This window comes from Equus przewalskii, chromosome 11, assembly GCF_037783145.1.
Source record: "Equus przewalskii isolate Varuska chromosome 11, EquPr2, whole genome shotgun sequence".
NCBI classification, from domain to species: Eukaryota; Metazoa; Chordata; class Mammalia; order Perissodactyla; family Equidae; genus Equus; species Equus przewalskii.
The window spans coordinates 12543656-12561986 of record NC_091841.1 but is presented as its reverse complement, the minus strand read 5'-3'; the positions used below and the strand labels follow the sequence as shown (position 1 = coordinate 12561986).

At 43.0% G+C, this 18331-nt stretch overlaps 1 protein-coding gene across 4 annotated transcripts in view; it reads left to right on the top strand.

The window, feature by feature from the left end:
• The first annotated feature begins 16084 nt into the window (after window positions 1-16084).
• The window catches only part of LOC139074335 (ubiquitin carboxyl-terminal hydrolase 25-like), a 126228-nt gene continuing 123981 nt past the window's right edge, over window positions 16085-18331 (top strand). For 2 of the 4 annotated variants that reach the window (XR_011523849.1, XR_011523850.1), the window contains exon 1: window positions 16085-16553. The gene's annotated coding sequence lies outside the window, so the exon portion shown is untranslated. The remainder of the gene's footprint in view (window positions 16554-18331) is intronic. The other 2 variants (XR_011523851.1, XR_011523848.1) reach the window with 2 other exon arrangements.

Below are 18331 nucleotides of genomic sequence, written 5' to 3'. Positions count from 1 at the left end.
TGACCTTTCATTTAAATCTAAACTCAATCCTTATACTGTCTTATTCTAGAGGGTCCAAGGACAGAGAATGCAATTGATAAGCAATGTATTAAGTGAAACTTTATTTGAAAAAATATCTTACACATTAGAATGCTTTATCTAGTTGAATAAGAATAATTAAGTAAGTAATAGGAGCTAAACTAAAAACAGAAAAAATCAAAATTCCTTTGAAAAGAGAACACCCGTGCAGATGTCCTGCTGTGGCTGGGGTGCTGAAGGCCCAGCTGCTGTGGATGCTGAGTCCAATCTGCAGGTGACCCCAGGCCCCTGAGGCCTCATGGCAGGGCCATCCTCCTTCCTGGGGGGGTCCTACCGGCCCAGGGGATCCCCCACACTTCTGGGCCTCTGGGGACCGTGGGAGGAGCAGCTGGAGGAAAACTGCCTCTTGGCAAAGGCTGGAACGAGGCCTCCAACATGGCCAGCCTTTGCCTGTTGTGCTCGTTTTCTCGTCTTAGCTCCTCGAGCTTTCTCTCTGCCACCACGGCTGCCCTCCAGCTTTCTTTGGCTCTTTGCATCTGGAAGAGGTTCTCCTTGTGATAGTAGGAAGTGCACGTCTTCACTTCTTGGGCCAGGTCTTCAGCCATCTTCTTGTAGAGGTTGCGAAGCTGGTACGTGGAGTTCATTTCCCAGCACACGTTGAGGAGCTTCTTCTTCAACTCGGAGCAGACCCTTTCCTCCTCAAAGAATTTTGTGTAAAGTGGCCCAACTTCTTCATCATGTAGCTCATGCAGATTTTGAAGTTTGAGCTTCAGCTGCTGAATCTCACCTTCGAGTTTGGTGTTTTCGTGCTGCAAAGTTGCTTCCTCGGTTTGGAGGGAGAGGATTTCTCCTGGAAGCTCTTCCTCAACTTGCTTTTGTTGCTGCAACCATCTGGCTCTTTCCTGATGTTGCTCTTCATCAGTTGCTTTGGAGACTTTAACAGGCAGGCTCTTCAAAGCCTTTTCCAGAAGGTCGACAGTGTCCTGAAGTGCTGATGTGCTCAGGATTGTATTCATCGCTGCCAAGCACAAGGTTCGTAATGGGAGAGGACTGGCCTCCACCCGAGGGCACTGAAGGGCTTCCTCGGCTCGGTTCTCAGGTCCGGTATTCTCCCCACATTCTCCACTGACTTCAGCGCGGGCAGAACACCTTTCGCCTGGAGACTTCCCTCTCGTGAAAGTGTGTCCTGTCTTGACTATCAAAGCCACCACCACAGTACATACCAGGACCTCCCAGGGGAACGCAGGGAGACCTGGACCCTTGCTCAAGCTGTCCAAAATCACCAGCAGAGCACACCACAGGTGCCCCAGGATCAGCTGGAAAGCAGACGCGATGGCAGGCAGCAGGCCCTCCATGGCTGGGGAGAGCTCCACAGCTGTGCCTCTCAGTGCCAGTGCCCTGTGGGCCACAACTGACCACTCGGAACCCTGAGGAGTGTTCCATCTCCAAAGTAAACAGGTGGCTGGAACCAGGGTGTGTCAGTTGGTTGGGGGAGGGGAGGCCAGCCAGGGTCTAGGAAACAGACCCCTAAGTGAGCTCTGAAAGTGCAAGGGCTCTTACTTCTCCAGGCACTGGGGGAGGTGGACAGGGCTGATGGCAGCCTGGCTCTGCCAGTCGAGGCCCACCTGGCCCTACCACACCCCTCAGGGGGCAAAGCAGGGCCAGGCCATGTCCCTTTCTTGCACAAGAGCAAGTCAGGGCAGAGTGGTGGGGGCCGTCCCTGAGCCAGAACCAGTCTCCTGTGTTAAAGTTCCTTTCTGCACAGGCACACCTTGAACTGCCCGCAAACCTCCCAGGATCTTCCTAGTCTGAGGCTCCCTTTCTACTCGTGCTTGGTCACTGGGGCCCACGACTGAAGGGTGTCCCCAAGGATATGAACTAAGAGACTAGGATTCCACTCCAAACAACTCAAGAGTCATTAATGGGAAGTGGCAGTCTTAACATTTTATGGATTTTGGTTCAGTCCAAGTGTTCCTGGGTATGAGTGACTCTCTTGGGGTGACACAGTGATTAGGGCTCCTTTTCTCATGTGACCTTGCCATTTTCACCACAAGCCTCCCAAGGTGGCCCTGAGGAGGGTCCCGTCTGCCACATGGTCTTCAGAAGTCGGCCTCTGGGGAGGGCCCGGGTCCTCTTCTGGCTCTCTTGCATCTTTTATTTCATCACACCGCCTCACCGGGCCGGGCTCAGACCCTCTAGTCCATCCCTGGGATTCTGCCGTGAGGGGCTGGTCCGTAGTCTCATTAGTCAAAGGGAAGTGAGAGAATTGTCATCTGAGTCCTATTTAAAGGTGTTGAGGGTATCAGGGCTCAAGAGCTCCATGGGACACAGAGTGGGCTTGGGGACAGTGGCCCTTCCCAGGGGATGTCAGACTCCTTTCAGGGCAACAGGAGCCAACTCTGCTACTGCAAGTGGTTGGTCTTTATAAAGGATCAAAAATGGGTCAAAGAAATGATAATATTCTCCCAAAGGCCGTGCCAGTCCCAAAGAGAGTGAAATGGACTTCAAACAATTCTTACAAAGAGGTCCAGGATATGTTATGACGTCAAACAGGAAGATGCAAAATAACATGTGGACATAGGATTGCAGAAAAAATTCTGGAGGCATAGCCCATCCACAATCCCCTATACTGGGAACATGGAAAAAGGGATGTTTATGTTTTTAGGGGGTGACAAGGTGGCACTTTGGAGGAATATCAGAAAGCTGCATTCCTTTCCTATCCCTGCTGTAGCAAATTACACTCACGCATAGCTTAATGGCAGGGGTACGTACATCATCAGGGGATTTCATTTTTGTGCAAAAATCACAGAGTGCACTTACATAAACCTGGATGGTATCGCCCACTACACCTAAGCTCTATGGTACAGCCTATCGCTCCTGGGCTCCAACTTGCACAGCACGTCACTGGACTGAATACTGGAAGGAATTGTAACATAATCATTAAGTATTTGCACATCTAAACATATAAAAGATAAAAAATGGTGCACCTGTGTAGGGCACTGACCATGGATGGAGCTCACAGGACCGGAAGTTGCTCTGGGTGAGTCAGTGAGTGAGTGGCTTGTGGCTGTGAAGGCTGGGACATTACTGGACACCACTGTAGACCTTATGAACTCTGTACACTTAGGCTACACTCAATTTATAAAAAAATTTTCTTTTTTCAATCATAAATTAACCTTAGCGTACCATAGCTTTTTTACTTTATAAACTTAAATTTCTTTAACTTTTTGCCTCTTTTGTAATAACCCTTAAAACACAAATACATTGGAGGGGTGTAAAAAATATTTTCTTTCTTTAGATCCTTATTTTTAAAGATTTTATTTTTTTTCCCTTTTTCTCCCCAAAGCCCCCCGTTACATAGTTGTATATTTTTCGTTGTGGGTCCACCTAAGCTGTGGCATGTGGGACGCTGCCTCAGCATGGTTTGATGAGCAGTGCCATGGATTAGAACCAACGAAACACTGGGCCGCCTGCAGCGGAGCGCACAAACTTAACCACTCGGTCACGGGGCCAGCCCCTTTAGATCTTTATTTTATAAGGTTTCTTTTACTTAAAAAAATTTTTATTACAAGGTTTAAAAAACTTTTTTATTAAAACTTAAGAAACGGGCCGGGCTGGTGACGCAGCAGTTAAGTTCTCACATTCCACTTCAGGGGCCTGGGGTTCCCCAGTTCGGATCCCGGGTGCAGACATACACACTGCTTGTCAGGCTGTGCTGTGGCAGGCGTCCCAGAAATACAGTAAAGGAAGACGTACAAAGATGTTAGCTCAGGGCTAATCTTCCTCAAAAAAAGAAAAATTAAGACACAAACACACTCATTAGCCTAGGCCCACACAGGGTCAGGATCATCAATATCACTGTCTTCCATCTCCACATCTTCTCCCACTGGAACGTCTTCAGGGCCAATAACACGCATGGAGCTGTCATCTCCTGTGATAATAAGGCCTTCTTCTGGAACACCTCCTGAATGATCTGTCTGAGGCTCTTCTTGAGAAGGTGTCACCCTTTTCAGAAATATGTCCATGATGCTTTGCTTGATTTGTTTTTTTTTTCACATCGTAGAAGTGCGGGTAAGCAGATACTCCACCATAAACATTCCTCTCTATTAATAAAAACCTTTCAGTGTTGGGGCTCATGTTTTCAAATGTTTAAGGAGCCTATTGAGGTCTGCAAAAGTGTCTGCGAAACCCTACCCTGCAAATTTTCTTGGAGGTTCTTCTTTTTCTTCTCTGGTAGTGTAGAGAAAAGGTTCTCTTGCTTCTTCTTCAGCCATGCATTCCTGTTTCAGGTCCAAGAACTCCTCATTCATCAAACCCTCAGGAACCACCTCTAGGAGCTCCTCAATGTCATCCTCATCCACACCCAGGTTAAAGTTGTTTGCCATCTCCACCTCAGCCTCATTGATTTTTGCAACCTCCTAATACTTGGCAATCCCTTGAAATTACGACTGAATGTCTTCAGCATCTTCTTTCAGATGCCAATCATACACTCCTTGGTGACATTACTCCAAGCCCAAACAAGGTTCCTGATGCAGCCATAGAATTACATAGTGGTAATTCTCCCAGAATTGCATCAGTGTCTTCACAGCATCTTCCTTAGTTGCAGTAATAGCCTGGGCAAAGGTCTTTGTCAGATTGTAGGCCTTATAACTCCCCGATCCATTGTTTGAGTCAAAGAGGTGGTGTTTGGAGGGAGAAACACTGCTTTAATATCAGGATAAAGATCACCAAGAAAAGGAGGATGTCCAGGAACATTATCAGCAATAAGCAAAATCTTGAAAGGGATGTTATTCTCCAAATGGTACTTCTCCATTTTACTCTCATAGTAATTGAAGAGGGCCTCTTAGAAGAGCAGCTGGGTCATCCACGACTTCTCATTGCTCCTGTAGTACACTGGCAATGTGTCCTTATTGATATGCTAGAAGGCCCTGGGGTTCTCACTGTGCCAGATCACAAAGGGTTTCAATTTGTAGCCTGCAATAAGCAAGACTGTTATCCTGTCCTTAAAAGCTTTGAAACCTGGCAAACTTGGCCTCCTTATGGATGAAAGTCCTTTCAGGCATTTGTTTCTGGAATAGGGCGTTTTCATCCATATTGAATATCTGCTCTGACAAGTAATTTTCCTCCTCAATCAGCTCATCTAGTGTTTCCAAAATTTCCTCAGCTCCCTTCACATCGGCGCTCATAGACTCACCGCTCACTTTCACATTATGTGATGAATAAGGATTCTTGAATTGTTTAAGCCGCTCAGAGCTGGCAGTAAATTCAACATTGTAGTCAGGTCCAGTCTTTTCTTTCTACATCAAAAACAAACTTTTTGCTTTGGCTATGATGGTCATGGTGCTGACAGAGACTTGCTTCTCTGTCTGGTCTTTAATCCAGGGCATCAGAAGTTTCTCCGTGTCTGATGTGGTCCCTTCTCAAAGTTGTTTTAGTCTCTTTGCCTTCATGATGCAGACGCTTCAACAGCTTCTCTCACTTTATTCTTGTTCTTCACATAGCTGTGGAGGAAAGGGACATGCCTGACTGGTGAGCAACGACCTTGACTGATTTTCAGTCTTTGTAGTACTTAGTCACTGAATTTTGTTTCCAGGCTAGTCACTCAATGTGGCTTCTTACTCACAACATTAGCAGTGGATTTTGTATGCTTAGGGGCCATGATGAACAAAACAACACTAGATTATAGTATAGTAAATATGGAAATCAGTAACATAGTCATTTATTATCATTATGAAATATTGTGTATTGTACATAACTCTATGTGCTATACTCTTAGACGATTGGCAGTGCAGTAGGTTTGGTTACAGCAGCATCACAACAAACATGTGAGTAATGCAATACACAATGATGTCACAATGATGTCACAATGGCTGCAACATCACTAAGTGATAGGAGTTTTTGAACTCCATTATCATCTTATGGGACCACCTTCTTTATTTACTTTTTTTATTGCAGTAACATTGGTTAATAACATTATATAAATTTCAGGGGTATATCATTATATTTCGATTTTTGTGTAGTTTACGTCATGTTCACCACCCAAAGATCGATTACAATCCATCACCACACACATGTGCCTAGTCACCCCTTTTGCCCTCCTGCCTCCTCCCATTCCCTCTAGTAACCACCAATCCGATCTGTTTCTGTGCTTTTGTTTGTCGTTGTTTTTATCTTCTACTTATGAATGAGATCATACGGTATTTGACCTTCTCCCTCTGACTTATTTCACTTAGCATAATACCCTCAAGGTCCATCCATGCTGTCACAAATGGCTGGATTTCCTCATTTCTTATGGCTGAGTAATATTCCATTGTGTATATATACCACATCTTCTTTATCCATTCATCCCTTGATGGGCACCTAGGTTGCTTCCAAGTCTTGGCTATTGTAAATAACGCTGTAATGAACATAGGGGTGCACGCATCTTTATAAATTCGTGTTTTCATCTTCTTTGGATAAATACCCAGCAGTGGACTAGCTGGATCTTAGGTAGTTCTATTCTTAATTTTTTGAGGAGTCTCCATACTGTTTTCCATAGTGGCTGCACAGATTTGCACTCCCACCAGCAGTGTATGAGAATTCCCTTCTCCAAATCATCTCCAACACTTGTTTCCTGTCCTGTTAATTATAGACGTCCTGACATTATAGTTTTGATTTGCATTTCCCTGGTAGTTAATTATGTATAACATCTTTTCATATGCCTGTTGGCCATCTATATATCTTCTTTGGAGAAATGTCTGTTGAGATCTTTTGCTCATTTTTTAATTGGGTTGGTAGGTTTTTTTGTTCTTGAAATGTGTGAATTCTTTGTATATTTTAGATATTAACCCCTTATCAGATATATGATTTGCAAACATCTTCTCCCAATTGTTAGGTTGTCTTTTCCTTTTGTTGATAGAACAAAAAGAAGGATAGACAATTTGGCTCAGAAAATGGGTAGGGACCTGGGGAAGGCGGAGGTTAGAACTCCAGCTAAAGAGATGATCTTTAAGTAACCAGTGCAGTGTGTTGCTACATCCTTGCCTTGACACTGGGCACCACTCATGAAGCCCTCACCACCACCACCCTTCTACCCCCTCACCACTCTTACCATCAGAAAGAATTCTAAATCATTTCTTTCTTTGCCTCATTAGTTAAAGATTCAGTGGGCCTGGGGAAGCATCTGATTGGCAGAGTTCATTCTATGGCTCTGAGAAAGCAAGTATCTGGAATTTTTGGTTTTGGGGGCAGTAGATGTGGCCCTACCTTTCACCAAGACACAAGGGCCAACTGCCCAAACATAGGGTTCAGATAGTGGGCTGCACCCACCCAAGAATACAACCCCTAATACATACAGTACAAAGTGTTTTTTTCTAGAAATTGGCTTTGTTTGACAACATTATTCAAAGAAAATATGCAGCGGATATGAGTTTCAAGAACGACTTGAAATAAGGGCAGAGAAATCTAGAACATGAAAGTAAGATTATTTAATGGCCAAGTGTACGGCCGTACTTGGCAATAGTTACACAAAGAAGGAGATAACACAAAATGGTTCTGGAGACGTCTCATCTTCCCAGAAGTTGCCATTTATATGCACAGCTGTGGATAATTCCATTTAAGTGGAATGAAGATTCTGCAATGTTCAAGAAGTGTGATTGCCATTCTCAAGGGTGTTTTTCCCCACCAACGTCTCCTACTCACTAATCTCACTGTTATAGAGACTCTGCCTATGGGAGTTCCTACTCATCACATGCAGATAATTGATTCAAAACAAACACAATAGGTTCGTGATCTTTTACTTCAACTTTCTACGATGCAAAGGGAAAGATAAGGTCGTTTTTAGTGCCTTCATTCAGTAGGCTGGGACCTGAGGCCTGTGCTGTCAATTACTTGTACTTCGTTCTTTCTCCAGAATGCCACCTTCTCTGTGAAATCTTGCTTCATTTTCTCAGACTGAGTCCATTTCTCCCTCTGACTTCCAGTAATTTGCAAATAAATTTGCTTATTAACAGCTCCTATTCTGTTGTTGATATTCCTGATTCTTATACCAGATTGTGAACTGTCAGAGCAAAAATGTCTTCTTTAGGCAGGGTTAGAGACACCCTATTCTTGGTTTCCTCATTTTCTTGTATGCTAGGACATTGTTTCTATAGCTGACTCGCCACCAGGCTGTATGCTTCCAGGGGGTAGAGAGCATTTGTTTTATTTCCGACTTTGTCCATGGTACTGAAATTTGAAAGAGCCAATAGGGTGGGATCATTGGTTTGTTTTCAGTGGACTTGTCATAAACAAGATGTATGCTAAATTCCATTTATTTGGTAAAATTATCATACTTTTAAAGTTCCAATGAAACTCATGTGTGTGTGTGTGTGTGTGTTTCTGTTTTTTGGAAGTTAATCCTAACACGCCAGATGAAAAAGAGTTAGCATTACATCACTTACTCTTTGAAGATGGAAAAACATAAATTTGAAGATTGAATATAAGCCTTTGATATAAGAATGCATATCATCTTCATCTGTTACTGCTCTCCTGACAAAGATCTGCATAAGTGAGAGCTAACTGAATACCACCATGTGCCTTTTTGAATTCATTTTGAATACTCTTGGCAAATGAGGCATGTTGCAAAATCCATTACCCTTTTAAATCAGCATATGCCAGAGCTAAGACACTGAACTAGGAGTCAGAAGACCTGACTTCTTAATTTTTTTATTTGATAAATATTTGCTGAGGTATTATGCTAGCTACAAGTTTTAAAACAATCATATATTTGCTGTGTACTGTTGTACTGTTGGCAAGTCATTCACCTACTCTGAGACTAGGTTGCCACATTTGTAGAACGGATATAGAGTATGTCCTGCCTTGTGTCATAGCATAGTTAGTGAGATTCAAATGAGAAACTCTGTATATTAAAGTGATTTATATATGGCAAAGCATTTAAATAAACATAAAGTTATTGCATTTATTATGTTAGTTATAACACATATATAATATAGTTATAAATTATATTAGCACAACAAAGTTATATTTATTAACTAGCACTAAGGTTATCTCTCAAAGCCAATCCCTTACTCCCATAATTTCATAATTTCAAAAATATTATAATAAATTATAACAATATCATACATTTGAATTGCCTTTAACGATTTTCAGAGTACTTTCAAATAATTCATCTTTCAACAACAAAGAAGGTGGTTTCACACATTTTCATCCACACAGTTTTAGGGTTCTACTTTTCTACATGATAATTTCTAAACCTAGAGCTAAACTAGCTTTTAAATGGTACTTGGATAAGGAAGAAATTTTGATTCAGTTTACTGTATTTCTACCTCACTTTCTCGAAGGATCACAATAGTGATGCATGACACCTGAGAAACATAAAGAGCTGTCAGATCAGTTTTATTACTGGTTCTTGCAAAATGCCTGATGACAATGGAAGTCTGCAGCAGTGGGTCTCAACATTTTTGGTCCTAGGACTGCTTTATACTCTTAAAAATTATTGAGGACCCCCATGAGATTTTATGTCTGTAGGTTACATCTATTACTCTTTTTTGTATACAAAGTTAAAATGGAGAAATTTCAAAAATGTTTATTATTTCATTTAAAAATAAGAAACCCATTATGTTTTAACGTAAATATTACTTTTATGAAAAATAACCATACTTCCCAAAACAGAAAAGATTAGGGAGAAGAATGACATTGTTTTACATTTTTGCAAATCTCTAATATTTGGTTTGACAGAAGACGATGGAATTCTCTAATCTTCTGTATTCTATCTGTTATCATACGTTGTTTTGGTCGAAGTATACAAGGAAAATTTAGTCTTACATAGACATATAGATGCAGAAGGGAGCATTTTGCCAACCCCTGAAAGAGTTTTGAGGACCCCTAGAAATCCATCAATCACACTTAGAAAATGGGTGGTCTACAGTGCAGCGGGTTTAAATTCAGAAGCTTTGAAGTCAGACAGACTTCCTTTCTGGGTTCAAACGGGTTTAATATGTTTGGGTTGTGTGTCCTTGGGTAATTACTTAAACAATAAGCCATAGCTTCTTCCTCTGTGAAAAGAGTATAATAACTCCAGCTTCATGGGGTTGTGGTAAAGATCAAATTTCTTGAAGTGTAGAGTGCTTGGCACAGGTCCTGGGACATAGTAAGTGTACACGAAATAGTGGTTGGCTCTGATGTATCACAGACTGTTTCCCGTACGCCTCTCAAAATAGAAGGCCTACAAGAGCCATCCCAACTCACCTGACATAAGTCCAGTCTTAGAGGGAAGGTCCTGAAATTGAAACCAGTAGGATCTAATTTTAAAATAGGCTATCCTATTTTCACTTATACAGGATTTATTCCCAGTCAGTACTCCCATACAGTTATGGGTGTTTATAACACGATAGCCCAAACTTAAAGCTGTGGTAGATTTGAACAGAATCGTTTAATAATCTTCACATAAAAAAATTCCCTGTATTGTTCTCAATGAGAAACAGACCAAACTAATATGCTGAGACAATAGTCGATTACTGTATATTTAATTTTATAAGGTGATGGTAGATATACTGAATATACTAAAAACATTTTCTGAAAGCCTAGAAAGTAGGAAAGGAGGTTTTTAAAATTTGCTTTTATTTTTGTTTATAAATTAATTTTAATTACACTTACTAAGCAACCATTCAGTGTAAAGATTTGGATTCTATGCAGAATCCAAAATGAATAGCATTTCTGCCTAATATGTGCATTTTTGGTTTGTTTCTACTTGCTAATAGCTTCATTTATCAAAAAATCAATTTCAGGCTTGCCATATCTCTAGTACGTATTTTTTAAATTTAAAGACATTTACTTCTGAACTTTGCATCTTTTCTACTATCCAAGAGAGAACACCAATAATCACCAAGGGTCTGAAGCTAGCAACAAAGCCTAGGAATAACTAAACAAGTTCTTTTGTACATGATTTGATATATGAAACTATCACAGAAATGTCAGTGGGACAGCCCCTTCTTAGACTGGCAGATTTTGTAAACTGACCTCACTTCACTCAGCTTCTTGCCTTGTTTTCCTGGACTCAGAATATTCAGTCCAACCTAATTCTTCTTCATGGTCATTTAATGGTTTTAATTTCTCAATTTATAGGTCAAAAGGAAGCCCTAATAATAATAATAGCATGAACTTGCTCACATTTATTACATACTTACTTTGTGCCTTACAGAGTTCTAAATATCTTACATGTACTTAATCATTTAATCTTCAAAATAACCCTATATTATTATTTTCGTTTTATAGATGACAGAACTGACCAGAGAGCATAAGTCAATAATGCTCATGTCAGAAAAATAGAATGCTCTGTAAATATTTAAATCAAATGATACTGAAGAATTGGTTTTACAGGTAATGGAAGAAGTCAAAAGGGGCAGTGAGTTAAACTAGGGTTTAGCAATAGCAAGAAATTGTTATGACTCTTAATTTGGAGGGGTGATGGAAGGAGGCAAGATTTCCAGAGCTCAGGGAACTACCTCACTGAGAGGACCCTGAACCAGCATAGGCCAGTCTGGTGAGAGCTGGAAGCACCAAAGAGATACATATGGATCCTCGATTCACAATGGGATTACATCCCAATAAACCCATCATTAAGTTCAAAGTATCATAAGTTGAAAATGCACTTAATACACCTAACCTACTGAACATCATAGTTTAGCCTAGCCTAGCTTAAACATGCTCAGCACACTTACATTAGCCTACGGTTGGGCAAAGCCATCTAACACAAAGCCTATTTTATAATGAAGTGTTGAATATCTCATGTAATTTATTGAATATTGTACTGAAAGTGAAAAATAGAACGGTTGTCTGGGTGCAGGATGGTTGCAAGTGGATTGGTTGTTCACTCTCGTGATCGTGGCGCTGTCTGGGAGCTGTGGCTCGCTGCCACTGCCCAGCATCATGAGAGAGTATCATACGGCAAATCGCTAGCTTGGGAAAAGATCAAAATTCAAAATTTGAAGTGCGATTTCTACTGAATGCATATCACTTTCACATGATCATGAAGTCAAAAAATGGTAAATCAGGGATGTGCCCTGTGGCCGAGTGGTTAAGTTTGCGTGCTCTGCTGCAGCGGCCCAGGGTTTCGCCGGTTCGAATCCGGGGCACAGATATGGCACCGCTCATCAGGCCACGCTGAGGCGACATCCCACATTAGAGGGACCTGCAACTAAGAATATACAACCATGTACTGGGGGCCTTTGGGGAGAAAAAGGAAAAAGTAAAATGAAATCTTCTTCTAAAAGATGGTAAATCAAACCATTGTAAGTCATGGACCATCTGTATAGCCCAAGGAGATGCCACCCAAGGGGAGGAGGAGAAGGAGAAAGCAAATAGCCTGGCATCTCCCTTTGTCTAATCCCCCAATCCCCAACCTATGCCTCTCATTGGCCAAATCCATTCTGAAGCCAGCTGATCTGAGAGCATGTGACATGCAGGGATAGTCAGTTTCTGATGTGTGGGTTTCTCTGTCCATGTATGTCTTAGGGTAATTTCAGGGAAACATGTGCTTACCACTATAGAAGGGGAAGAAAGGTAAGAAATGAGGAAGGGTCTGGGGACTTTAAACCATTTTCAGTGTCAGAGTATGCCTTTGGGCACGTTCAAGGTGAGGGGAGCAAACGATCCAAGAAATCGCTTCTTTTGCGTTCTTGGTTGACAAAGTGTAGCTTTTTCTCTATGTAGCCCTTGCTTTCAAAGGAATCCTTACAAAGAAATAGTTCACATTAGACTAGATTCCTTTTTCAATTCACAGAACTCTTTCCCCCAAACTATTCCAATTGAAAGTGTCTATATTAGCAGAAAATGTGGAGATACTATCCTTTAACACGTTAATGCATCTCTTACAAACCTAAGAGGTTATGGGATGGGGCAGGAAAAAAGTCAGTTGATGGCATTTAGGTATGAAGTGGAGGATTAAGTAAAGCAGACTGAACATCACTGCTGTGGGCTGAATTGTTTCCCCTCAAAATTCATATGTTGAAATCTCAATGCCTAGAACCTCAGGATAGAACCGTATTTGGAGAGAAGGTCTTTAAATAGGTAAGTTAAAGTGAAGCTGTTAGAGTGGGCACTAATGCAATCTGCCTGGTGTCCTCGTAAGAAGAAGAGACCCTAGGCCAGTGTGTACAGACAGTCAAACATCTATGAAGGGGCAGCAAGAGGGTGGCATCTGCAAGCCTAGGAGAGAGGACATGGGAGAAAACAACCCTGTTGGTACCTTGGTCTTTGACTTCCAGCCTCCAGACCCGTGAGAAATTACATTTCTGTTGTCAACACCACCTAGCTTGCGCTAGTAAGCTAATCAACTGACCGAAGAAGCGACATCTGGAGACTCAGTGCGTGAGGCACCACTGATGACTGGAGATGCCAATAATGATATCCTTTATCATATAAAACAATATGGCTGCCAGGACCACAAAGCTGTTCCAGTTGGAATGAAAAGCTAGAGTTAGACATGCACTGTAAAAGCATAAATAAACTTGTTTTCTCTCCTTCATGGCTGCCCATTTAATTCAATATGCATTGTACTGTGCATGTATTAGGCAGATAGTTCTCTTACAGGTTCTCATCTATGAACACCTTGTCACTGAATGACATCTCTATCACAATGGTGACATCACAGCAACTTCCTCTTTGAATGATTGCTTATGGTTCCCTTATTGGTGGAAATAAAATTACCCCAGAATCTCAATATACATAAAGACGGAAAATAATTCTGGTCCTCCTCAAAGTAGATTTAAAAACCACTCTTTTGTCATGGACATTGTTCCAATCTACACTATGAATTGAATGTTTCTCTCTTATTTATGTCTCACAAATGTGCTTTAGCAACATGTTAGACTTTTGGTGTCCAGAAATGGATTTTTCAAAACCTTCTAAATAAAAAGAAATGAATAGCCAAGATAGAAGAATACCAGTTTCCTTGGTTCACATACAAGGCACACACTGAATATTCTTAGAAACATCACTTTGATCCAAAATAGAAAAATAGACTTGGTGTTAAGAACTATATTTTTAATTTTATATGAGATCTACCACTTTACCTGTTTACTTGAGTGTCAACAACCTAGAATAATGCAACAGTTTAGGAATTATTAAGTAATGTCCTGAGAATAAGTGATTCCAACAGCCATACATATTAAGACTGACTCATGAGCAGCAAAACTGACATTGCTGTCTGGCAATTAGGATATCTGGCAATGGGTCTTATGTACAATTTTATCTTAAATTCCCATCCTCAATTCATTCCAATTGTACACGTTCTAAAAAATATTGTCTACAAGGAAACTGGAAGTTTTCTCCTCGAAGTTTTACAAAAGAACAGTTAATATTAAAAAATAAAGATAAGTAGAAAATCATTAGAAGCAAGCTGGGAAGGTATATCAATGTGGGCAAGTATGACTACGCGATAAAGAGCTTTATTTGATGATTATGTAGTGAGCGTTGATAAGTAGTTTTTTTCATGGAACTAAAAAATTTAACTCAGAGGAACATTTATTGCCAAATTCTTGAAACTAAACTTTAGCATCTGGCAATATTTTTTTAAACCACACTACTAGATTTTTACGTTACATTTAAACTTTCTTAAATTCAAATGTCATGAACTGGATAGATCTTTTTTTTAAACCTAAAATACAGAGAAACGTGAAGCGATATGTTGGAAAGAACTTTGGGCTATAAATGAGAAAAAATGGACTCTGGTATGCTCCCTTTGACAAGTCGCCTTCTTTGGGTCTCAGTGCTCTCATAAAAATTTGTGCATTCTATCACGAGTGTTGCATTATTCCTAAAATTCTGGGTTTCCAACCATTTCACAACTTTACAAATTCTTCTAGCAAAGGCATAAGGTATCGATAAAATAAAATTTGCAATTTGTTAAAATCAAATGAAAAAGGTCTTAAAAGGTGGTTGAAGATATCTAGGGTACACTGCCAAGACGGCCGTAAAGCGCACAGATTTGTTACAAAGCCTTGAGTTACAATGATCCATGAAGATTAAATAAAGCCAGACAATATTTCAATGATCATTTTCTTAGCTTGCTTTTCTTGTCATCAGATTAAAAAATATGCCTGGATTAGCATATGTGATATTGTATTTGTAACAATGTGCACTGATTATTCCGCCCCTCCCACAGCCGCATCCTCACCTCCTATCCCCGGACTAGCTGTGAAACTCGAGATATTTTTGAGGCCAGAGATTGGTTTCTTAAGGTTAGGTTTTCTCTATAGTTCCATATAGAGTCAAATATTCCATGCGGGGTGGTTAACTGATAATTGGCAACTGGGAATTAGAATTCTGTACCATCTAGGCAGTGAAACTTTGTAATGTTGCCTGTTGTATAGACCATATTTCACTTGTATCAAATCTCCGGGAAATAAATCTTATTTTCCCAGAGCCTAGCAGTGACTGGCACATGTTTGAATGAATGAAGTAGACGGAGAATGTCAATATTCATTTATGTAATAATTAGTTAAGGAAAAAAGTACGTTTCAGCATAAGAACTTCGGACAGCCCTTTGCATAAATCACAGTTGACTTTTCCTGTCAGGCAAGTTGATGGCTTGTGAAATTCCTAGAAAAGCGAGGGGAGAGGACTCAGAGACGAGCCGGCGTTCCGGACCCAGCGCGGTCTGGGGACCTTACTGGGCCTGAAGGGAAACATTTTGTCGCGGAGGAGTTCGGAAAGCCAGCGATCCCACAAGTCCTGGGCACGGGGAAGAAGCTGCCCTCCAGCCTCGGGTTGGAGCTTCGCCGAGTCAAGCGCAGGCGTCGCGTAACCTGCCGCAGGGGGGGCTCCGAGGCCGGACCCGCGGGGCGCGCCCTAGCCCCACCGCTGGAGCACCGGGCCCGCGCGGCGCGGGGGCGGAGCCGCGAGCGGGGGGCGGGGCTCCGAGGCGGCCCCGCCCCGCCTCCCCGCCCCGCGGGTCACAGTGTAGGGTTAGGGCGGCCGGCGGGCGGGCTCGGCGGGGCTCGGCGGGGCTCGGCGGGGCGGGGCGGGGCGGGGCGGGGCGGGGCGGGGCGGGGCTCGGCGCGGCTCGGCGGGGGCGGAGCCGGCGGTTGGGAGGGAGGAGGAGTCGCGGCGGCAGGAGGACAGCGCCGTTCCGGACGGCCGCTCCCTGTGTCCCCTCTCCCTGCCCCGCAGTGGCCGGCGAGCCGCCGGCGAAGGAGCGCGCGCCTGACGCGGCCCGCCCTGCTCGCTCCCCGCCGGCGTCCGCCGTCCGTCCGCTCCTGGCCCGGGCCGCGGCCAGCGAGCCGCTCTGAGGCGGGCCGCGCGGAGTCGTGGGGCCGCCGCCGTGGCCCTCGCTGTCGGCGCCTCGCCGCCCGCCCGCGGTGCCCGCGCACGCCGGCCGCCATCGTCTTCGCGCCTGGCTGGCGGGGGCGCTGTCCTGCCCGGCCGTCCGCGCCGCGCATTGGAGCTCGGCGGAGCGCGGCAGCCAGGGCCGGCGGAGGCTCGAGAAGCCGGCCGCCGGCGCCGCGGGGGCCATGACCGTGGAGCAGAACGTGCTGCAGCAGAGCGCGGCGCAGAAGGTGAGGCGGCCCCCGGCCCGGCCCCCGCCCCTGCCCCGGCCCCGCCGCCAGGGCCTCCTCCCCGCGCCCCCCGCCCCGCCGCCTTTGGGGCGTCGTTCCCAGGGCGGGCTGCGTGTGGGAAGCGGGGTGCACTTAGCGGGCTTCCATCCGCTCCCTTCTGGCCGATTGTTTTCCTGGAGCAGACGGTGCCGGGTCTTTATTGGGAGCGACCCTTACATTCCTACACTCCTCTATCTGGCTGCTTAATTAAACTTTCTCCTCCTCCTTCCTTTTTAAAACAATAGAATAGCCACTGGTCATCCCTGATGAGCACGGTTTGTGTTTTGAAGGTGGGAGCCTTCTGGGCCTGCTCTTTGCAAAAGGGTCTCCAGCAGGACCGAATTGCCTGCCTGGCGGGGCAGGTCCGTTTACCAGGTGACTCTCTGTGGAAGTAGAGGGTTCGGTTGGTTCCTTTTCCTCTTTCTGTTTCTTTTTCCCGTTTTCCCCCCATTGAGTATAGAAACTGTCCTTAAGAAGGGAAACCTTTCTGGCCATGTTTACTCCAGGAATCTTTTGTCCCCTGAGTTTGACCTTGTTCCATCGTTTACCCTTTGCTCTTGACTCAGCCACTCATTCAAATGGTCACTCACCTAAGTTAAAAAAAAAAAAAAAATCTGTTTTTGAAGCTTCAAATCTTTTATAGTGAGTAATGAGAAATGCTCCTTTTGTTCTGGATTTTGCTTTCAGGATGTGAAGTGCACTATCATGGCTTGCACCATATCCTGAAGAGTATTTGGCTATGACTTATTTGTCTTTTGGGTGAAAAGCATTTTGGGCAAAAGGATAACATTGCTTTAGTCGTGTTGGGGTTACGGGGGTAGCTGGAGTTTATTGTGAGCAGCTCCCGAAGCTGTGTTGGTTTATCAGGGTGAGTAACGAACGCCCCACCCTGTTGTAGTTTTGGCATAGTTATCTCCTACCTGTGCTTGGTTTTCGAATAGGGTCTGCTGTCCTAAAATGGACTGTGTATATACTCACAGCCTGCTAAATTTCTGCTTTGAGATTATTTTTAGAATTTTATGGTAGTACTTGAGGTAATTGAAGATGCTCAAGAATTTTGGAAAGCAAGGATAGTGCATTGTTATTTTAGGCACTTTGGGAAAGTTGATTTTGGAGCTCTTGTGTGTTAGTTAACTGTTACTGGTTAAATTTAGAAGATTATTGCAGGCTGCAGTTTATTTACAGGGAAATAATTTTGGATTTAATATTGGGAGTTAGAACAGTTTATCTGCTAATCCCCTCTATTCTACTTTGAATACCTTAAACTTTAGTTTTTGATGTTGAGTATGTGATAAAGTGTTAGTACTTAAAGCAGGATCTCGTGGTCATATGTATACTAAGCAATATTTAATAGATTTGGTATCATTTTTGCTGATAGTTCTCTTCAGTGTTGAGTATTTATTCAACACAGCCAATTTGTTTCAAAGTGGGAAAAGTAGCTCATATTTTTCACATCTCTTAAATGTGAACAGTGGAAAGAAGTGTGTGAGTTTTTAAAATTGGTTTTGACTAGAGTACTTCTTTAACATAGAATCAGATAATGCAGATCTGCCTGCTTCAGAAGTTTAGGCATAAAATTGTAGGATCGAGAATCAAATTACTGAAAGTGGTCTTGGCCATCAAGTTTAATTTCCTAGTTTAATGAACTCCTCCTTACACAAAGGCAGTAGTTGTTAATCCAAAGTATTACCATTGTGCTGCTGTTTTCAGTGTGTGTGTCAGATCGTCTCACTGGTATT